Raw genomic sequence first — 23,989 nt, 5'->3', positions numbered from 1 at the left:
ACTAAATAAACTAAACAAAAAGAAAAATGATCAATCTAGTGATCTTCAAACTTAATCATTGTTGATTCAAAATCAATCCCCGGCAACGGCACCATAAACTTGATGCATGAAAACTTGTCTCTCAAAAAATTTCCCTTCGGCAAGTATACCGAATTGTCATCAAGTAAAACTCACAATAGAGTGAGGTCGAATCCCACAAGGATTGATTGGTCAAGCAACTTTAGTTAGAAGAATGTGCTAGTCGAGCTAAATAGAATTTAGATTGAGATGCAGAAATTTAAATGACTGGAAAGTAAATAACAGAAATTAAAGTACAGAATCTTAAATGGGGATTTGGGGTAATGAGCATGAAAATAAATGGCAGAAAGTAAAGAGAATGGGTAAGATCAGAAATGGGGAAATCATTGGGTTTAGGAGATGTTGCATTCTCCGGATCAAGTTCATTCTCATCTCTTCCTCAATCATTGCATTTGTTGATCTCCTTGGCAATCTTAAGTGATTGGATCCCAATTCCTTGGCAATCCAATCTCTCTAAGCTTGAACAATTGCCCAATTCCTTGATTTAATTGCTCATGGGAAGAGATAAAGTGTGGTCACTGATTATACCACATGTATTTCCAAATCAAAGTGTTGGGAGGATTACATGTCACTATATCCGCCCAGACCCCAATTTGGTCCAACATGAGAAAACATTTCTAGAATGATCTCCTCATCCCTTTTCCAAGGCTCAAAGAAGATCCAATTATGGAGAGTTTCTTTTCCAAGACAATTAACCAATAGAATTAAGATCGAAAGCTTTCTAGTAAGATCAAGAGAAAAGAAAGAATAAGAAGAATGAAAACTATAATTGATCCATCAAATTACAATAGAGCTCCCTAACCCAATGATATGGGTTTAGTTGTTCATAGCTCTAGAAATGAAAAATGGCAGAAAAGAAGAATCCATGCTAAAAGTGCAGAAAAGTAAATCTATAGAGAGTAGTTCCCAAAAGTGCCAAGCTTCTCTATAGTTCAAAACTACTCCTATATATACTACTCCTCTTGATCTTCTAGTGAGTTCTTCAAGTCTTGGATGTGGGCTTTGGATCTTGAGTTGAAGCAGTTCTCATCTTTAGTGGGCCCAACTTGCAGAGAAATATGAATTAGGCTTTGGGTATTTAGTAAGATTTAACGTTGATTGCCATTGTGGGTTCGAGAACGTTAGTGGCATTCACTTTTGCCACTAACGTTCCACCATCATATATCCACGTTAAATCCAACGTTAGTGGTCTTAACATGACCACTAATCTTGCTTTCTCAAATTTTGGCCAACGTTATTGGGACTCACTTTTTCCAATAACGTTGGCTTGTACCCCTTAACGAACGTTAATGGGAATCACTTTTCCCATTAACGTTGCTTAGTGCCCCTTTGTTCCTACGTTAGAGTCCACGTTAGTATAGCTAACGTGACTCTTAACGTAGGTGTGATCCACCTTCGAGAGCGTTAGTGACACTCACCTTTGTCACTAACGCTCCAAATGCCACATTCTCTATGTTGGAACTCACGTTAACTAAGTTAACGTGGCTCTTAACGTAGTAGTGATGCCATCTTCCAACGTTAGTGACAAAAGTGAGTGTCACTAACGTTGGGATCTCAACTCCAAGTTAACTTTCACGTTAATAGTCTTATCGTGAAAGTTAACGTAGGCAATGCTAGTTGGTCCAACGTCAGTGACAAAAGTGAGTGTCACTAGCGTTGGCTTTTGTTTTCCTCTTCCACGTTAGAGTTCACGTTAACTAAGTTAACGTGACTCTTAACGTGGATCATTGCCAAGTTCTCCAACGTTAGTGGTGTTCACGTTTTCTCTTAACATTGGAGTTCCTTTTTCTTCTACGTTAACTACCACGTTAACTTAGTTAATGTGGCAAGTAACGTGAGCTTTGGATGGCTTCGCAGGCGTTATTGGTGATCACTTTTCTCATTAACGTTGCAAGTTTTACCATTCCACATTAGTGTTCACGTTAACTAGGTTAATGTGAATACTAACGTGGTTCTTCCTTGCTTCCTTTGCCCTGAAAACAAGCAATTAAAGTGCATCAAAGCTCTAGCCAAAGTCATGAGATTATGCATCATCAATTTATCATGCAATTCTAGCAAAATACTTATGAAATTATGCAAAGTTTACAAAAGTTGCTTGAATCAAGGTGTAAGTGTAATTTCATCCAAAACATGCCTTATTCACTAAGAAAATGCATGAAACTACCCTAAAACAGTAAAGAAAAAGTCAATGAAACTGGCCTAGATGCCCTGACATCAATTAGTATATATTCGGCTCTATGTAACCGATTGAGGCACGCAGTTAATATAGGAGTAATTAGGAACCACTCGTAATTAGATCATAATAATTAGTAGTTAATTAATTATAACTTGGCTATGTATTCTAACACAAATGCTAATTACTATTTTGATTACTCAATTGTTAACTTATAATAAAACTATAAGTTGTTAAGGCCTTGAGATGATAGATTCCAATACTAGCAACCAAATAATGAAAAATGGAAACAAAGAGTACCTTGCTGAAACCTCTTTGAAAATCTGCATAGGTTGCTTGTCGAGTAATGCAAACAACTCTCCTCCGGCACAGAAGTCAATAATCAAACATACATGGGTGGAAGTATGTAAAGACAAATCAAACATTAGAACCATTAATCAACAGCCTAATGTGTGTATCGTGCCGGTCGTTTGATCTTCCACTATATACCACCTTTCTACTTTACTATTAAGCGAATAAAATATATGGTTCTGATCGTAGACCTTGCGAGATGGATAGAACGATGAAGACAAGGAAAGTGTTGAATATAAGCTTATAAACTAACTACTCCCTACCACTTTAGAAGGATCCTATGTCAATAATACTCATTAACATATTTTTTATGTAATTTTGTATGTAATACTTAATGGACTTTGTCAGAAGTTTTGTCATGTTTTTCAATAGATGCATCCTAAGTTCAAGTGACATGTTTATAGCACTGAGGGTTTTTGGATTTTAAAAAGGATCCATGACATTTATACACACAAAAAGAAAAGTTACCTCAAATGAAGTGTACCATGTTGGAAGAAAAGGATGATCTAGTAATCATATAATCTCTCTCTCGATGCATGCTCGGTGAACCTGTGATAGCAATTACAGAAATTTATTATAACTAAACAAAAGATAGGCAAAAAAGATAACAATAACAAGATAGAAATTGGTAATTTGATATCGTGTATTGAAAACAAAAATGTGAAATTATAACTACATTTGAGTCAGGTACTAGTTAATTAGTACAAAATAAAGCCACGGATTCATATAAATGGTATATATCAATCAAAATTTTCTCCACTTGTATTTTCCCCACCTTACATAATTATACATCTCATGAAAGTTAAACAATGTTTGTATAAATATTTGGTACAAATAAATTCTTATTTTCTATTCAGGAAATCACAAACTGAAAATATGTATATTGATTTTGTACACACAGCATGTTCATATAACGATTAGGTATTCCCAAATGCATGCATGTTAACAAATTTCTAAGTAACGTTAGTCCTGAATTCTTGAAATATTAATTATAGATGAAGTTGGCTTTGCTCGATTGAGAGAGAGCGAGAAGGATTAAAGTAAGAGGAGCGACGTCAGCAACAAAGAAAAGGAGCGACGGCGGCACAACAGCAGCGGAGCAAAGACGGCAACGGAGAATGACAGTTGAAAATGGTGTGAATTTGGAGGTTAGTAGTGAAATGGGGGATTTTGGGGGAAGTGGACACGGGGTTAGTGCTGAAAATGGTGTGAATTTGAGGTTAGTGATGAAATGGTGTTTCTGAACTTTGGAGTGGAAAGTGGATGCGGGTCTTTGTTTTTAGTAATAAAAATCGATGGCGAGTTTGTTAATTTTAATTTAAAAAAAATCAACATGCTAAGCGTCTATTTTATACATTAAATCTTCACTGTTTATTTTATTTTAGAAAGTAATCTAGACTGTTTAAAATTATCGACGGTAAACGTTGTCGATAATTTAAATAATAAAATAGACGCTATGTTCATCGATTTTAAAATAAAAGTATTTTCAACTCCTAGTTCGTCGATGATGAGAGAATTCATACCGGTTCAGAATTTCACTCTAGAAAAGAGAATGTCTTTGTCGGTAGTATAGTCCAAACCGGCAATTTAAATCCCAAACATCAAAGTTTAAAATTTCTAATAAACCGAGAGTAATGAAACCTCGGGTCGTCTTCCCTAGGAACTAATGCCAATGAGCGCACAATTTTTTTGGTTGCAAGAACAAAGGGGGTTTTCAATGATTGAAGGCAAGTAAAATAAAGGAATTAAAGAACAAGACAAAATTGCAATTAATAAAGCAATAAAGGAATAAAAGGACTATGTGTGTAATATAAACAATGAAAGCTATAAAGTGAATGAAAAGTGGTTCAAGACATAAAAGAAGCCTTGGCTTGGGATGAGTTATGGAATCCCTTCCTTGCCATAACTACAACTATGATAATTACGATGGATTAGTCTCACTAAGTCAACCCTTAACATCGAAGGATAAGTTAAGTGAGCATAATTGTTATTAATCCACAAATCCTAACTAACTTACTAATTACCTTAGTAAAAAGCTAGCGTTAGTGGAAACAATAACAAGTAACAACCCAAGAATTATCACTAAATGTTGGACATTATGGCTCTAGTAATCCATAAACTCATTTCCCCAGGCCAAAGGGTGGAAATTACCCCATAACTAAGATTGACATTTCATCAAACACATAGAGGGCATAAACATAAAACATGGCAAAATTGGGAAAATGGTAAAAGCTATGAATCATAAATGATCAAAATCAATAAAAACAACTCAAACAAACATATAAAAGCCATCAAATATCAAATTAAATAACTAGGAATCTAAAATTGCAAGACTATGTATGTATTGATAACAGGAAATTAGAGTAGAAGAAAATGTAGAACAAGTAGTGCTATAAAAGAGGAATTAAAGAAATACTTACAATGAGATAGCAAAATCCAAGAACAAAGTTGAAGTATAAAATGCTACATTAAAACCCTAATTAAAAACCCTAAGAGAGAAAACCTAAAACTAAACTACTCTAAAACTACTCCTAAAAACTATTCTATGAAGTATGGTAATGTATCTTATGATATGGTGTTGCTTCCCCCTTTAAATATGTTCCAAATCCTTCAAAAATAGGCCAAAAAGCCCCCAAAACACGAGTCCACGTGCAATTTTAATGGAGGCACGCGCTGGTACCTGTAAGGACGCACAGGTCTGTGCATGGGTACAGATGCTGATTTTTCTCCTGTGTGGACGCACAGGTCCTAATTTCCATTCTGCCCTGAGCATGAGCACAGCCTGTGCGTGGGCACAGGTCCTGATTTTAAACCCTGTGCGTGGGCACAGAAGGTGTGTAGATGCACAGGTCCTGATTTTGAGCCCTGTGCGTGGGCACAGAAGCTGTGTGTGGGCACAGGCTAAAATATTTTTCTCCTTTGTTTTCTTCATGTTTTCTCTCTTTTTGCATGCTTTCTTCCACTTCTACCAAACCATTCTTGTCTCTAGGACCTGAAATCACTCAACAAACATATCACGGCATCGAATAGAATAAAAGTGATATTAAATTACTCAATTTAAGCACAAAAGTGCATGTTTTTACATTTAGGCTCACTTTAGGGATCAAACACAAAAGTATGCTATTTTGGTGAATAAGTGTGAGTTTATGTGATGAAATTCATCCAATTCAAGATAAAATATATCGTCAAATATGGACTCATCAATTTCCCCACACTTAAACAATAGCATGTCCACATGCTAAACCAAACAAGGAGAATGATCACAGGGAAACAAATTATTGAATGCAACTATCTATATGCATGCGAGTATACTATATACTATCTATACCTATATATTTATCTATAGTTCCTATTGATTTGGTGACAAACAATCAAATTTCCAAGCAAGTATATGGACATATAGGGCTAAGCAAAGAATTAACTCAATGCAATCAAAATCTAAATAATTGATTCAAGTTTCAAAATGAAGCAACTTGCAAGAATACATGATAAGTGAGGTGAAAACATAAAATTGAGTAATTGAACCCTTACTAGGTGTGTATACACTCTAAATACTCAGTGTTTAGGGTCAATTCACTCAAGTCTCCTCCTAATCATGCTTTCAAGGATTTGCTTTTCATCTAACAATCAACAAATATATGATGCGTGAGTGCAAGTATCATGAGGTCTTTAGAGGGTTGTAATGGGGTTAGGGTTAAGGTAGGATAAATATGGCTAAGTGGACTAAGGAATTGGATCTTTGATTAGCTCAAGTGTCTAACTCAACCAAATAACAAAATATGCAACCTAACTTCCCGTAATCACCCTTTTTATACGCATTCATGCATCTTTTTCATACAAATCCACATATGTACTTCTTATTCATTCTGGCTGGGCGTTAAACGCCCAAAATGGCTACCAGATGGGCGTTAAACGCCAGAATGGCTATCATTCTGGGCGTTTAACACCAGAACAGCAAGGGGGAGGTAACTTCGTTTCCAATTCAATTTTTTTTCGAATTTTCGTGTTTTAATTCATAATTTTAAATGGCTATCTTTTTCATCCCATTTTAAATTTTAAAATCTTATCTTTTTCATATTATCTTTTATCAATCATATCTTTTTATCTTATCTTTTTTTTATTTTTCTTTTAATGTTTTTGAAAATTTTAAAACTAATTTTTCAAAGAATCTTTTTCTTAATTTCATTTCACATTTTCGAAAATCCCTGCTAACAATTAATGTTTTGATTCAAAAATTTCAAGTTTGTTACTTTCTTGTTAAGAAAGGTTCAATCTTTGAATTCTAGAATCACATCTTTTAGTTTCTTGTTAGTCAAGTCATCAACTTTAATTTTAAAAATCAAATCTTTTTAATTTTTTTTCAATTCTTTTTCAAAATAAATTTCAATCAGATCTTTTTAAAATTTTAATTTCAAGATCTTTTTCTAACTTCTTATCTTTTCAAATTTTATTTTCAAACCTTTTTCAACTAGCTACTTGACTTGTTTATTTTAAATTTAAAAAGTTTACTATTTCTTATCTTTTTCAAAACCACCTAACTACTTTTCCACTTCTAATTTTCGAAAATCACTAAGCATTTTTTCAAAAATCTTTTTAATTAACTAATTATTTTAAATTCTAATTTTATTTTATTTCTTTTAATATTTTCAAAACTAACTTGATCAATTAAATAAAAATAAAAATATTTTTCCTTTCCCTCTCCTTAAAATTTGAATACCCTCTCTCTCATCTCTTTCTATTTATTTTATTTAATTGCTAACACTTCTCTTCTACTCATAATTCGAACCCCTCTCTCTTCTCTCTGTTTGAATTACTCATCTCCTCTCTCTTCTCATTCTTCTATTATTCTATTCTTATACTCACATAAAGGAATCTCTATACTGTGACATAGAAGATTCCACTACTCCCTTTGTTCTCTTCCTTTTCATATGAGTAGGAACAAGGATAAGGACATTCTTGTTGAAGCTGATCCTGAACCTAAAAGGACTCTGAAGAGGAAGCTAAAGCACAACACTCCCGAGAAGACCTTACAGAAAATTTCCAAAAAGAAGCAAACATGGCAGCCGAACCCAACAATAATGCTAGAGATGCAAGGAAGATGCTTGGTGACTATACTGCACCAACTTCCAATTTCTATGGAAGAAGCATCTCAATTCCTGCCAATGGAGCAAACAACTTTGAGCTTAAGCCTCAATTAGTTTCTTTAATGCAGCAGAATTGCAAGTTTCATGGACGTCCATCGGAAGATCCTCATTAGTTCTTAGCTGAATTCTTGCAGATCTGTGATACTGTTAAGACCAATGGAATCGATTCCGAGGTTTACAGACTTATGCTTTTCCCCTTTGCTGTAAGAGATAAAGCTAGGATATGGTTGGACTCACAACCTAGGGAAAGCCTAAACTCTTGGGACAAGTTGGTTAATGCTTTCTTTGCCAAATTCTTTCCACCTCAAAAGCTGAGCAAAGATAGAGTGGACGTCCAAACCTTCAGACAGAAAGAAGGTGAATCCCTCTATGAAGCTTGGAAAAGATACAAGCAATTGATCACAAAGTGTCCTTCTGACATGCTTTCAGAATGGAGCATCTTAAATATATTATATGATGATCTGTCTGAATTGTTCAAGATGTCATTGGACCACTCTTCTGGTGGATCTCTTCATCTGAAGAGAACCCCTACAGAAGCTCAGGAACTTATTGAGGTAGTTGCAAATAATCAGTTTATGTACACTTCTGAAAGAAATCCTGTGAGTAATGGGATGACTCAGAAGAAAGGAGTTCTTGAGATTGATACTCTGAATACCATATTAGCTCAGAACAAAATATTGAGTCAGCAAGTCAATATGATTTCTCAGAATCTGACTGGATTGCAAGCTGCATCCGGCAGTACTAAAGAAGCTTCATCTGAAGGAGAAGCTTATGACCCTGAGAATCCTGCAATGGAAGAGGTGAATTACATGGGAGAATCCTATGGAAACACCTATAATCCTTCATGGAGAAATCATCCAAATTTCTCATGGAAGGATCAATAGAAGCCTCAACAAGGCTTCAATAATAATAATGGTGGGAGAAATAGGTTTGGCAATAGTAAGCCTTTTCCATTATCTTCTCAGCAACAGATAGAGAATTCCGAGCATAGCATCTCTAGCTTAGCAACCATAGTCTCTGATCTATCTAAGGCCACTCTCAGCTTCATGACTGAAACAAGGTCCTCCATTAGAAATTTGGAGGCACAAGTGGTCAACAGAGTAAAAGAGTTACTGAAACTCCTCCTAGTACTCTCCCAAGCAATACAGAAGAGAATCCAAAGAGAGAGTGCAAGGCCATCAATACATCCAAAATGGCCGAACCTAAAGAGGAGGAAGAGGCAGTGATTTCCAGTGAGGAAGACGTTGCTGGACGTCCACTGACCACTAAGGGGTTCCCTAATGAGGAACCAAAGGAATCTGAGGCTCAAATAGAGACCATAGAGATTCCACTGAACTTCCTATTACCATTCATCAGCTCTGATGAGTATTCTTCCTCCGAAGAAGATGAAGATATTGTTGAAGAGCAAGTTGCTCGATACTTAGGAGCAATCATAAAGCTGAATGCCAAGTTATTTGGTAATAAGACTTGGGAGGATGAATCTTCAATGCTCATCAGTGAACTGAATGCCTTGGTTCAGCAGAAATTACCTTAGAAGAAACAGGATCCCAGAAGATTCTAAATACCTTGTACCATAGGCATTATGACCTTTGAGAAGGCTCTGTGTGACCTGGGGTCAGGTATAAACCTCATGCCACTGTCTGTAATGGAGAAACTAGGGATCTTTGAGGTACAAGCTGCAAGAATCTCACTAGAGATGGCAGACAAATCAATGAAACAGGCTTATGGACTTGTAGAGGATGTCTGATGAGCGGATAATTTGTATACTTTTTGGCATTGTTTTTAGTATGTTTTTGGTATGATCTAGTTAGTTTTTAGTATATTTTTATTAGTTTTTAGTTAAAATTCACTTTTCTGGACTTTACTATGAGTTTGTGTGTTTTTCTGTGATTTCAGGTATTTTCTGGCTGAAATTGAGGGTCCTGAGCAAAAATCTGATCCAGAGACTGAAAAGGACTGCAGATGCTGTTGGATTCTGACCTCCCTGCACTCGAAGTGGATTTTCTGGAGCTACAGAAGCCCAATTGGCGCGCTCTCAACGGCGTTGGAAAGTAGACATCCTGGGCTTTCCAGCAATATATAATAGTCCATACTTTGCCCAAGATTTGATGGCCCAAACCGGCGTTCAAAGTCACCTCAAGAAATCCCAGCGTTAAACGCTGGAACTGGCACCCAAATGGGAGTTAAACGCCCAAACTGGCACCAAAGCTGGCGTTTAACTCCAAGAAGAGTCTCTGCACGAAAAATGCTTCATTGCTCAGCCCAAGCACACACCAAGTGGGCCCGGAAGTGGATTTTTATGTCATTTACTCATTTCTGTACACCTTAGGCTACTAGTTTCTATAAGTAGGACCTTTTACTATTGTATTAGAATCGACGGATCTTTGGAACCTTTTTCTTGAGATCTTTTGATCACTTTGGGAGGATGGCCATTCGGCCATGCCTAGACCTTGTTCTTATGTATTTTCAACGGTGGAGTTTCTACACACCATAGATTAAGGTGTGGAGCTCTGCTGTACCTCGAGTATTAATGCAATTACTATTGTTCTTCTATTCAATTCCGCTTGTTCTTTGTCCAAGATATCACTTGTTCTTCAACTTGATGAAGGTGATGATTGACGCCCATCACCATTCTCACTCATGAACAAGGTGACTGACAACCATTCTTGTTCTACAAGCATCTGAGGCTTAGTGAATATCTCTTGGATTCCTGATAACACGATGCATGGTTGATCGCCTGACAACCGAGTGCTCGCCTGACAAACGAGCCAACCATTCCGTGAGATCAGAGTCTTCGTGGTATAGGCAAGAACTGATGGCAGCATTCAAGAGAATCCGGAAGGTCTAACCTTGTCTGTGGTATTCTGAGTAGGATTCAATGACTGAATGACTGTGACGTGCTTCAAACTCCTGAGGGCGGGGCGTTAGTGACAGACGCCAAAAGAATCACTGGATTCTATTCCGGTCTGATTGAGAACCGACAGATGAATTCCGCTATGCTGTGACCAGAGCATATGCAATTGTTTTCAATGAGAGGATGGGAGGTAGCTGCTGACAACAGTGAAACCCTACACAAGCTTGCCATGGAAAGGAGTAAGAAGGATTGGATGAAGGCAGTAGGAAAGCAGAGAGACGGAAGGGAAGGCATCTTCATGCGCTTATCTCAAGTTCCTACCAATGAATTACATAAGTATCTCTATCTTTACCTTTGTGTTATTTTCGTTCATCACCATACCCATTTGAGTTTGCCTGACTAAGATTTACAAGATGACCATAGCTTGCTTCAATAGCAACAATCTCCGTGGGATCGACCCTTACTCACGTAAGGTATTACTTGGACGACCCAGTGCACTTGCTGGTTAGTTGTGCGAAGTTGTGTAATGCCATGGTATTGAGCTACCACGTTTCTGGAGCCATTACCGAGGATTATGAGAGTTGTGAAAAAGTATTGTTCACAATTTCGCGCACCAAGTTTTTGGCGCCGTTGCCGGGGATTGTTCAAGTTTTGAGCAAGCTTTTGGTAACAATGCCTGGGATTGTTCAGTTTGGACAACTGACGGTTCATCTTGTTGCTTAGATTAGGTATTTATTTTTTTTCGAAATTCTTGAAGATGAATTTTAGAGTTTCATGATGATTTGTTGAAATCTGGCTGGCTGAGAAGCCATGTCTAATCTGATTGGACCGAGGTTTCAACTTATCACCACAAGAGCTTGTTGATTTTTATCAATCTTGCTTTTGGAGCAGTGATCTGCTAAGGCTTGGCTGGCCTTTGGCCATGTCTAGTGTTTTGGACCGAAGCTTCCTTTGAAAGCTTGGCTGGCTGTGAAGCCATGTCTAATTCCTGGACCGGAGTCTTAGACTAGCATTGCACTGATTCCTGGGATTCTCATTAAGAATTTTGATACCTTTTTCCACTTAATTTTCGAAAAACACAAAAAAATAAAAAAAAATCATAAAAAAACCAAAAATATTTGATGTTTCTTGCTTAAGTCTAGTGTCTCATCTTAAGTTTGGTGTCAATAGCATGCATTCATTCATGTGTCTTAAGGGTCTTCAAGTAATTCTTGATGATTTCTTACTCTGATCTTTGAATTCTTTTGGCTTGAGTGTTTATGTGTCTCATATAGTGTCAGTAGTATACAAACTGCTAAGTTTGGTGTCTTGCATGCATTGTTATTTGATTCTTGTTGCATTTTGATTATTAAAAATCCAAAAATATTTTTAATTTGTGTCTTTTCAAGTCAATAATACAAAGAATTGAAGATTCAGAACATGCTGCAGAGGAATTATACAGAAAAAGCTGAGCATTCAAAAATGCCCAGTGAAGAAGACAGACTGGCGTTTAAACGCCAGCCAGGGCACCTGGTTGGGCGTTTAACGCCCAAAGAGGTAGCATTTTGGGCGTTAAACGCCAGAATGTATACCATTCTGGGCGTTTAACGCCAGGATGGTGCTAAGGGGAAGATTTTGTTTTCAAATCAATTTTTTTCAAGTTTTCAAAGCTTTTCAAAATCAAATCTTTTTCAAATCATATCTTTTCAATCAAATGTTTTCAAAATCAATTTCTTACCTTTTTCAAGGATACTTACTAACAATTAATGATTTGATTGAACATTTTTTGCCTTTTCTGTTGAGGAAGGTTTTATGTTTGAATCATATCTTTTCTTGTTAGGCAAGTCACTAATTTTCAAAATCAAATCTTTTAAAAGTGTTTTCAAAACATATCTTTTAAAATTGTTTTCAAATCATATCTTCTCAATCACATTTTTTTAAACCAATCATATCTTCTTAACCTCATCTTTTTCAAAATAGTTTTCAATCAAATCTTTTTGATTTCTAATTTCAAAATCTTTTTCAAAAATCACTTGATTTCTTTTCCACTTTCAATTTTCGAAAATTATCAATCAACTTTTAAAATGTTTTTAACATCTTTCTAATTAATTTTCGAAAATCCTCTTCCCTCTTTCCCACATCCTTCTATTTATGGAGTACTACTCCTCCTTAATGCATAATTCGAACCCTATCTCATCAAGTTCGAATTCTTCTACCTTCTTTCTTCTATTTTTCTTTTCCTCTGACACTTCAAGGAATCTCTATACTGTGACATAGAGGATTCCACATTTCCTTTTTCTCTTCTCTTTCATATGAGCAGGAGCAGAGACAAAGGCATTTTTGTTGAAGCTGACCCTGAACCTGAGAGAACCTTGAAGTGAAAGCTAAGAGAAGCCAAGGCACAACTCTCTTTAGAGGACCTAACCGAATTCTTCAAAGGAGAAGAACACATGGCAGCCGAAAACAACAACAATGCCAACAATGCAAGGAAGGTGCTGGGTGACTTCACTGCACCTACTCCTGATTTCTATGGGAGAAGCATCTCTATCCCTGCCATTGGAGCAAACAACTTTGAGCTTAAGCCTCAATTAGTTTCTCTAATGCAACAGAATTGCAAGTTCCATGGACTTCCAATGGAAGATCCTCATCAGTTCTTAGCTGAATTCTTGCAAATCTGTGACACAGTCAAGACTAATGGGGTTGACCCTGAAGTCTATAGACTGATGCTATTCCCTTTTGCTGTAAGAGACAGAGCTAGAATATGGTTGGATTCTCAACCTAAAGAAAGCCTGGACTCTTGGGAAAAGCTAGTCAATGCCTTCTTGGCAAAGTTCTTTCCACCACAAAGATGGAGTAAGCTTAGAGTGGAGGTCCAAACCTTCAGACAGAAGGATGGAGAATCCCTCTATGAAGCTTGGGAAAGATACAAACAATTAATCAGAAGATGTCCCTCAGACATGCTTTCTGAATGGAGCATCATAGGTATTTTCTATGATGGTCTCTCTGAACTATCCAAGATGTCTTTGGATAGCTCTGCTGGAGGATCTCTTCATCTGAAGAAGACGCCTACAGAGGCTCAGGAACTAATTGAAATGGTTGCAAATAACCAATTCATGTACACTTCTGAAAGGAATCCTGTGAACAATGGGACTAGTCAGAAGAAAGGAGTTCTTGAGATTGACACTCTGAATGCCATACTGGCTCAGAATAAGATATTGACTCAACAAGTCAATTTGATTTCTCAAAGTCTGTCTGGGATGCAAAATGCACCTGGCAGTACTAAGGAAGCTTCATCTGAGGAAGAAGCTTATGATCCTGAGAACCCTTCAATGGAAGAGGTGAATTACCTAGGAGAACCCTATGGAAACACCTATAATTCTTCATGGAGAAATCACCCAAATTTCTCATGGAAGAATCAAGAGAGACCTCAACAAGGTTTCAATAGCAATAATGGTGGAAGAAACAGGCTTGGCAATAACAAGCCTTTTCCATCATCTTCTCAGCAACAGACAGAGAGTTCTAAGCAGAATACCTCTGACTTAGCAACAATGGTCTCTGATCTAATCAAAACCACTCAAAGTTTCATGAATGAAACAAGGTCCTCCATCAGAAATTTGGAAGGACAAGTGGGACAGCTGAGCAAGAAAATTACTGAACTCCCTCCTAGTACTCTCCCAAGTAATACAGAAGAAAATCCAAAAGGAGAGTGCAAAGCCATAAACATGGCCGAACATGGAGAGGAAAGAGAGGAGGTGGACGCCACTGAGGAAGACCTCAATGGGCGTGCACCAATCTCCTCTGAGTTCCCCAATGAGGAACCATGGGAATCCGAGGCTCAAAATGAGACCATAGAGATTCCATTGGACTTGCTTCTGCCTTTCATGAGCTCTGATGAGTATTCTTCCTCTAAAGAGGATGAGTATGTCACTGAAGAGCAAGTTGCTAAATATCTTGGAGCAATCATGAAGCTAAATGAAAAGTTATTTGGAAATGAGACTTGGGAAGATGAACCTCCCTTGCTCACCAAAGAACTGGATGACTTGTCTAGGCAAAAACTGCCTCGAAAGAGGCAGGATCCTGGGAAGTTTTCTATACCTTGCACCATAGGCACCATGACCTTCAAGAAGGCCTTGTGTGACTTAGGGTCAAGTGTAAACCTCATGCCCCTCTCTGTAATGGAGAAATTAGGGATCTCTGAGGTACAAGCTGCAAGAATCTCATTGGAGATGGCAGACAACTCAAGAAAACAAGCTCATGGACTTGTAAAGAATGTTTTGGTAAAAGTTGAAGACCATTACATCCCTACTGATTTCATAGTCCTAGAGACTGGGAAGTGCATGGATGAATCCATCATCCTTGGTAGACCCTTCCTAGCCACAGCAAAGGCTGTGATTGATGTTGATAGAGGAGAGTTGATCATTCAAGTGAATGAAGAATCCTTGGTGTTTAAGGCCCAAGGACACCCCTCTATCATCATGGAGAGGAAGCATGAAGAGCTTCTCTTAAAACAGAGCCAAGCAGAGCCCCCACAGTCAAACTCTAAGTTTGGTGTTGGGAGGCCACAACCAAACTCTAAGTTTGGTGTTGAACCCCCACATTCAAACTCTAAGTTTAGTGTTGGGAGGTTCCAACACGGTTCTGAGTATTTCTGAGGCTCCATGGGAGTCCTCTGTCAAGCTAATGACATTAAAGAAGCGCTTGTTGGGAGGCAACCCAATGTTTTATAGTTAACTATTTTCTTTTGTTATTCTATCTTTTTTGTAGGTTGATGATCATAAGAAGTCACAAAAACAATGAAAAAAGCAAAAACAGAATGAAAAACAGGAAGAAAAACAGCACACCCTGGAGGAAGATGCTGCTGGCGTTTAAACGCCAGTAAGCCTAGCAGTTGGGCGTTTAACGCCCAGTCTGGCACCATTCTGGGCGTTTAACGCCAGAAAGGGGCACCAGCCCGGCGTTTAACGCCAGAAATGCCTCAAAACGTGATTTTGAGTGCCAATTGGTGCAGGGATGACTTTTCCTTGACACCACAGGATCTGTGGACCCCACAGGACCCCACCACCATTCTCTCTCTTCTTCCCCCATTCACCAATCACCTCAACACCTCTTTCCCAAAAACCCTTCACCTATCAAATCCCATCATTCTCTTCACCACTCACATCCATCCTTCATAAAACCCCACCAACCTCACCCTTCAAATTCAAACCACTTTCCCTCCCAAACCCACCCATAATGGCCGAACCATTACCCCCTCTCTCTCCTATATCTACCCTTCTTCAACCCTTCAGTTTCACACAACCTACACACCACTTTTCCCCCTCTTTGGCCGAACACACCACCATCTCCCTCTTCTTCATTTCTTCTTCTTCTACTCTCTTCTTTCTTCTTTTGTTCGAGGACGAGGAAACATTTTAAGTTTGGTGTGGTAAAAGCATTGCTTTTTCATAACCATTATGGCATCCAAGGCCGGAGAAACCTCTAGAAAGAGGAAAGGGAAGGCAAAAGCTTCCACCTCCGAGTCATGGGAGATGGATAGATTCCTCTCAAGGGTGCATCAAGTCCACTTCTATGAAGTTGTGGCCTTGAAGAAGGTGATCCCCGAGGTCCCCTTTTCACTCAAAAAGGGTGAATATCCGGAGATCCGACATGAGATCCGAAGAAGAGGTTGGGAAGTTCTTACCAACCCCATTCAACAAGTCGGAATCTTGATGGTTCAAGAGTTCTATGCCAATGCATGGATCACCAAGAACCATGACCAAAGTGTGAACCCGAATCCAAAGAATTATCTCACTATGGTTCGGGGGAAATACTTGGATTTTAGTCCGGAAAGTGTGAGGGTGGCGTTCAACTTGCCTATGATGCAAGGAGATGAGCATCCTTATACAAGAAGGGTCAACTTTGATCAAAGGTTGGACCAAGTCCTCACAATCATATGTGAAGAGGGCGCACAATGGAAGCAAGATTCAAGAGGAAAGCCGGTTCAATTGAGAAGGCATGACCTCAAGCCCGTGGCTAGAGGATGGTTAGAGTTCATACAACGCTCAATCATTCCCACTAGCAACCGGTCCGAAGTTATCATAGACCGGGCTATCATGATCCATAGCATCATGATTGGAGAAGAAGTGGAAGTTCATGAGGTTATAGCCCAAGAACTCTACAAGGTGGCGGATAAGTCCTCTACCTTAGCAAGGTTAGCCTTTCCTCACCTCATTTGTCACCTCTGTTATTCAGTTGGAGTTGACATAGAGGGAGACATCACCATTGATGAGGATAAGCCCATTACCAAGAAAAGGATGGAGCACACAAGAGACCCCTCTCATCATGAGATCCCTGAGATTCCTCAAGGGATGCACTTTCCTCCACAAAACTATTGGGAGCAACTAAACACCTCCCTAGGAGAATTGAGTTCCAACATGGGACAACTAAGGATGGAGCATCAAGAACACTCCATCATCCTTCATGAAATTAGAGAAGACCAAAGAATCATGAGGGAGGAGCAACAAAGACAAGGAAGAGACATTGAGGAGCTCAAGCACTCCATAGGACCTTCAAGAGGAAGGAAGAGCCGCCATCACTAAGGTGGACCCGTTCCTTGATTTCCTTGTTTTTATTCTTCTGTTTTTCGAATTTTAAGTGCTTATGTTTGTCCATGTTTGTGTCTTATGATCATTAGTGTCTTAGTGTCTATGCCTTAAATTTATGAATGTCCTATGAATCCATCACCTTTCTTGAATAAAAACGTGCTTAATTGAAAAGGAAAGAAGTGCATGAATTCTGAATTTTATAATAGTTTAATTATTTTGATGTGGTGGCATTACTTCTGTTCTCTGAATGTATGCTTAAACAGTGCATATGTCTTTTGAATTTGTGGTTCATGAATGTTGGCTCTTGAAAGAATGATGAAAAAGGAGACATGTTACTGAGGATCTGAAAAATCATTAAAAATGATTCTTGAAGCAAGAAAAAGCAGTGAATACAAAAAAAAAAGGGGGGAGCAAACGAAAAAAAAAAACCGAAAAAAAAAGAAAGAAAAAAAAAGAATAAGAGTTGTGATCCAAGGCAAATAAGAGTGTGCTTAAGAACCCTGGACACCTCTAATTGGGGACTTTAGCAAAGCTGAGTCACAATCTGAAAAGGTTCACCCAATTATGTGTCTGTGGCATGTATGTATCCGGTGGTAATACTGGAAGACAGAGTGCTTTGGGCCACGGCCAAGACTCAACAAAGTAGCTGTGTTCAAGAATCATCATACTTAATTAGGAGAATCATTAACACTATCTGGATTCTAAGTTCCTAAAGAAGTCAATCATTCTGAATTTCAAAGGATAGAGTGAGATGCCAAAACTATTCAGAGGCAAAAAGTAAAAGCCCCGCTCATCTAATTAATACTGATCTTCATAGATGTTTTTGGAGTTCATTGCATATTCTCTTCTTTTTATCTTATTTGATCTTCAGTTGCTTGGGGACAAGCAACAATTTAAGTTTGGTGTTGTGATGAGCGGATAATTTGTATACTTTTTGGCATTGTTTTTAGTATGTTTTTGGTATGATCTAGTTAGTTTTTAGTATATTTTTATTAGTTTTTAGTTAAAATTCACTTTTTTGGACTTTACTATGAGTTTGTGTGTTTTTCTGTGATTTCAGGTATTTTCTGGCTGAAATTGAGGGTCCTGAGCAAAAATCTGATCCAGAGACTGAAAAGGACTGCAGATGCTGTTGGATTCTGACCTCCCTGCACTCGAAGTGGATTTTCTGGAGCTACAAAAGCCCAATTGGCGCGCTCTCAACGGCGTTGGAAAGTAGACATCCTGGGCTTTCCAGCAATATATAATAGTCCATACTTTGCCCAAGATTTGATGGCCCAAACCGGCGTTCAAAGTCACCTCAAGAAATCCCAGCGTTAAACGCTGGAACTGGCACCAAAGCTGGCATTTAACTCCAAGAAGAGTCTCTGCACGAAAAATGCTTCATTGCTCAGCCCAAGCACACACCAAGTGGGCCCGGAAGTGGATTTTTATGTCATTTACTCATTTCTGTACACCTTAGGCTACTAGTTTCTATAAGTAGGACCTTTTACTATTGTATTAGAATCGACGGATCTTTGGAACCTTTTTCTTGAGATCTTTTGATCACTTTGGGAGGCTGGCCATTCGGCCATGCCTAGACCTTGTTCTTATGTATTTTCAACGGTGGAGTTTCTACACACCATAGATTAAGGTGTGGAGCTCTGCTGTACCTCGAGTATTAATGCAATTACTATTGTTCTTCTATTCAATTCCGCTTGTTCTTTGTCCAAGATATCACTTGTTCTTCAACTTGATGAAGGTGATGATTGACGCCCATCACCATTCTCACTCATGAACAAGGTGACTGACAACCATTCTTGTTCTACAAGCATCTGAGGCTTAGTGAATATCTCTTGGATTCCTGATAACACGATGCATGGTTGATCGCCTGACAACCGAGTGCTCGCCTGACAAACGAGCCAACCATTCCGTGAGATCAGAGTCTTCGTGGTATAGGCAAGAACTGATGGCAGCATTCAAGAGAATCCGGAAGGTCTAACCTTGTCTATGGTATTCTGAGTAGGATTCAATGACTGAATGACTATGACGTGCTTTAAACTCCTGAGGGCGGGGCGTTAGTGACAGACGCCAAAAGAATCACTGGATTCTATTCCGGTCTGATTGAGAACCGACAGATGAATTCCGCTATGCTGTGACCAGAGCATATGCAATTGTTTTCAATGAGAGGATGGGAGGTAGCTGCTGACAACAGTGAAACCCTACACAAGCTTGCCATGGAAAGGAGTAAGAAGGATTGGATGAAGGCAGTAGGAAAGCAGAGAGACGGAAGGGAAGGCATCTTCATGCGCTTATCTGAAGTTCCTACCAATGAATTACATAAGTATCTCTATCTTTACCTTTGTGTTATTTTCGTTCATCACCATATCCATTTGAGTTTGCCTGACTAAGATTTACAAGATGACCATAGCTTGCTTCAATAGCAACAATCTCCGTGGGATCGACCCTTACTCACGTAAGGTATTTCTTGGACGACCCAGTGCACTTGCTGGTTAGTTGTGCGAAGTTGTGTAATGCCATGGTATTGAGCTACCACGTTTCTGGAGCCATTACCGAGGATTATGAGAGTTGTGAAAAAGTATTGTTCACAATTTCGCGCACCAATGTCTTAGTGAAGGTTGAAGGCCTTTACATCCTTGCTGACTTCATAATCCTAGACACTAGGAAGGATGAGGATGAATCCATCATCCTTGGAAGACCCTTCCTAACCACAGCAAGGGTTGTAATTGATGTGGACAGAGGAGAGTTAGTCCTTCAATTGAATGAGGACTACCTTGTGTTTAAGGCTCAAGAATCTTCCTTTGTAAACATGGAGAAGAAGCATGAAAAGCTTCATCCAATTCTCTCCATACAGAGTCAAGCAGAGTCCCCACATTCAAACTCTAATTTTGGTGTTGGGAGGCCACAATCATGCTCTGAGTACCTGTGAAGCTCTGTAAGAGCTTCCTATCAAGCTATTGACATTAAAGAAGCGCTTGTTGGGAGGCAACCCAATTTTATTTATCTATTTTAATTACTTTTCCATTTCAATTTCCATTGTTAGTTTTGTTTTCTTTTGGTTGATGATCATGTGGAGTCACAAAACAGCTGCAGAATTAAAGTGGAATCAAAAACGGCATCAAAAAATAGCACACCTTGGAGGACAGGCTTACTGGCGTTTAAACGCCAGTAAGGATAGCAGAATGGGCGTTTAACGCACAGTCTAGCAGCATTCTGGGTGTTAAATGCCGAAATTGGCAGACAGACTGACGTTTAACGCCAGAAAAGGGTGTCTGGTGTCTGGCTGGCGTTAAACGCCAGAAGGGGGCATCAGCCTGGCGTTTAAAGCCTGGAAAGGCAACAGACTGGCGTTTAAACGCCAGAAAGGGCTGTCCAGGGGGCGTTTACACGCCAGAATGGTGTAGGGATGAGAAACCCTGGACACCTCAAGATTTGTGGACCCCGTAGGATCCCCACCTACTCCAACTCACGCTCTCTCCTCTTCACACCTTTCCATCACACTCTTTCCCAAATACCATTCACCTATCAAATCCTACCATCTTCCCCATAATCTCTTCACCACTCACATTCATCCACTATTCCCCAAAAAACCATCATAAAACCCCACCTACCTCACCATTGAAATTCAAAACATTTCCCTCCCAAACCCACCCCTTTTCACACAGATCCCCCTCTCCCTTACCCTATAAATACCCCTCCTTACTCTTCCACTTTCACACATCACAAACACTTCATCACCCCCTTGGTCGAACCATTCATACCCTTCTATATCCTCCATTTCTTCTTCTTCTCCTCTTTTCTTTCTTTTTTTTGCTCGAGGACGAGCAAACCTTTTAAGTTTGGTGTGGGAAAAAGCTCTAGTTTTTATTTTTCCATAACCATTAATGGCACCTAGGTTCGGAGAAATCTCTAGAAAGAGGAAATGGAAGGCAGTTGCTTCCACCTCCGAGTCATGGAAGATGGAGAGATTCATCTCAAAGGTCCATCAAAACCACTTCTATGAAGTTGTGGCCAAGAAAAAGGTGATCCCCGAGGTCCCCTTCATGCTCAAAAAGAGTGAATATCCGGAGATCCGACGTGAGGTTCGGAGAAGAGTTTGGGAAATTCTCACCAACCCCATCTAACAAGTCAGAATCTAAATGGTTCAAGAGTTTTATGCTAATGCATAGATCACTAAGAACAATGATCAAAGTGTGAACCCGAATCCAAAGAATTGGCTCACAATGGTTCGGGGGAAATACTTGGATTTCAGTCCAGAAACTGTGAGGTTGGCATTCAACTTGCCAATGATGCAAGGAGATCCTCATCCTTTCACTAGAAGGGTCAACTTTGATCAAAATTTAGACCAAGTCCTCATGTATATCTGTGTGGAAGGAGCCCAATGGAAGAGAGACTCCAAAGGCAAGCCGGTTCAACTGAGAAGGCCAGACCTCAAACCCGTGGCTAGAGGATGGTTGGAGTTCATCCAACGCTCTATTATTCCTACTAGCAACCGATCCGAAGTAACTGTGGATCGGGCTATCATGATCCATAGTACCATGATTGGAGAGGAAGTGGAAGTTCAGATGAACGAAATTTTGTATGTCGATATAGAATTTAGTAGTGAATACAATCGTGAGTATAGTCTAATCGACACTTAAATCTCACATCAAACAATTCTACAATCTATAATCGAGAGTATTAATCCTGAGTCGTCCTCCCTTGGACTTGCATTAGAGTGCTCATTATTGCTTAGGAGGTCAAAGTCTTTTGTGATTTTTAAGAGTTGGTATGAGAGTGCAAGCTAACAAAGAGTAAACAACAAAAAAACAATATTAAAGAACTTGGCCAAGGATGAGCATTGGAAGTTCCATCACAATAGCTTCCTTCAATTATGATAACAATTGAGTCTTGCTTCACTTAGTTAACCCCTAATTATGGAGGAGATTCAAGTGAAAGTAAATAGCTTGAGTCACAAGTCCTAGCTTCACCCTAGGTTATGCTAGCTTTAGTGCACTCCAAGTCAATTAGCAACTCTTAATTCTCAATCAACAATTGAAATCCACTATTCAAGTATCTCCAATAGTTCAATCCTTAAGCCAAGTGAAAGAATTTTACTCCATGGCTAGTGTTATCATTTTATCAAACATGTGGTGAGCATTCATAAGAGGCATTATGAAATTTAGATGAAGAGTTGAATTCAAGAGATCTAAATCACATAATCATCAACAATTGCACAATTGCAAGTAAATGGATATGAAAATACCTCAATTCACTAGTCCAAATCCAAGTAACAAAGTCAAAGCTAGATCTAAAGTGAGAGGATCAAAAGAACACAAATTGAGAATAGGAGAAGAGTAGATCTACTAATTGCATCAAAGTAAAAGTGAATTACAATGGATCTCACCAAGAGAATCAAAGGAGAATTGCAATAGAGAATGAAATCCTAGAGAGAAGTTGGAGGTTCTCTCTCTACCCAAAATATAACCAACTCGAGGAAAATATCTAAGAAAAAGTAAAAATGAGTGAATCCCCCCAAACCCTTCAATCCTTGGCCTTCTTAAGCTTTTCCCGCCAAAGCTCTACCCCAAAACAGGGTCTCTAACTTGCCTCCACGCTCTGGTCACGTGCTTTCTTAAAAAAATCATGTGTGGCCATCGGCGCGTATGCGCACAGTACACATACGCGCCGCTGAGGTAATTGCAATCCGTGCGCAGGCATAAGGTGCACGGGCGCGCTCATGAGGATCATGGCCGAGCCGCTAAACGCGCCAGCTCGTAGCTTGGCTCCTGGATTTGGCTCCTAGCGGCGCGAATCTGCACAGACTCGCCATGTGTGCGTGCGTGCCGCTGCTGAAATTTCCAAAGCTCAAATTTTTCATGCTCCTTTCCTATATGTGTGCTCCCATTCTCTCCTCCAAGTCATCCTTGCCCTATAAACTCTGAAACCACTTAACACACGGATCACGGCATCGAATGATACTAAAGGAGGATTTAAAATATATCTAATTTAGTGCAAAGAAAGCATGTTTTCATCCATGAGGCAAAATTGGGAAAGGAACACAAAATCATGCATTTTTATATCAATGAGTGCGTATGATCATTGATAAAACCCTCAAAATATATACAAGATAAACCTTAAAAATAGAGTTTATCAACCTCCTCACACTTAGATTATAGCATGTCCTCACGCTTAGAGAAAAGTAAAAGACCAAAGAATCACAAAGGCAAGAGATTCATGATATACAATCTACTTACATGAATGCAACTAAGATGGGTGCTACTATCCACTTGGTCACAAGCAAATCGATCTTCTTAGGATACATTCAAGCACATAGGACAAGATGGTGGGTAATGCATGAAATCTACCAATTTTAATCATCAAAGCGAGATATACGCAACTTGCATGAAGAACTCTCGTGAGAGCCGGGAAGAAGGACTTGAGCTTCGAATCCTCACCTGAAGTGTTTGCACTCTGTCCACTCGGTGTATCGGGTTAATCACTTAATTCTCCCCTATTTCATGCTCTTCCAAAATTTGTTCTTCCTCTAACAATCAACAGTTGTTGGATGCATGCGTACATATATCATGAGGTTTTTCCTAGGTGGTAATGGGGTTAAGGTCAAGGTAGGGTTATATATTTGGCTAAGTGGACTAAAAATTGAATCTTTTGATTAACCTAAGCTTCCCACCTAGCCTATATAACATCCTATACAATTATATACTAGTCTAACTACCCATTCCTCACTTTTCACATACTCATGCATTCTCTTTTTGCTTTATAACACATATGCATTGACTTTTTATTAAACTTTACTTTGGGGCATTTTTTTTCGTCCCCTTTTTAT

General features: G+C 38.9%; 1 non-coding gene across 1 annotated transcript; it reads right to left on the bottom strand.

Annotated features, from left to right (window-relative positions):
* Positions 1-13,434: 13,434 nt before the first annotated feature.
* LOC130971527 (small nucleolar RNA R71) lies at positions 13,435-13,542 on the bottom strand. The gene has a single exon (XR_009082741.1). It is a non-coding gene; the product is annotated as a small nucleolar RNA R71 (small nucleolar RNA).
* Positions 13,543-23,989: the final 10,447 nt, after the last annotated feature.

The sequence above is a fragment of the Arachis stenosperma genome, chromosome 3, assembly GCF_014773155.1.
Source record: "Arachis stenosperma cultivar V10309 chromosome 3, arast.V10309.gnm1.PFL2, whole genome shotgun sequence".
Lineage (NCBI taxonomy): Eukaryota > Viridiplantae > Streptophyta > Magnoliopsida > Fabales > Fabaceae > Arachis > Arachis stenosperma.
This window is presented reverse-complemented; position numbering and strand designations above follow the sequence as displayed.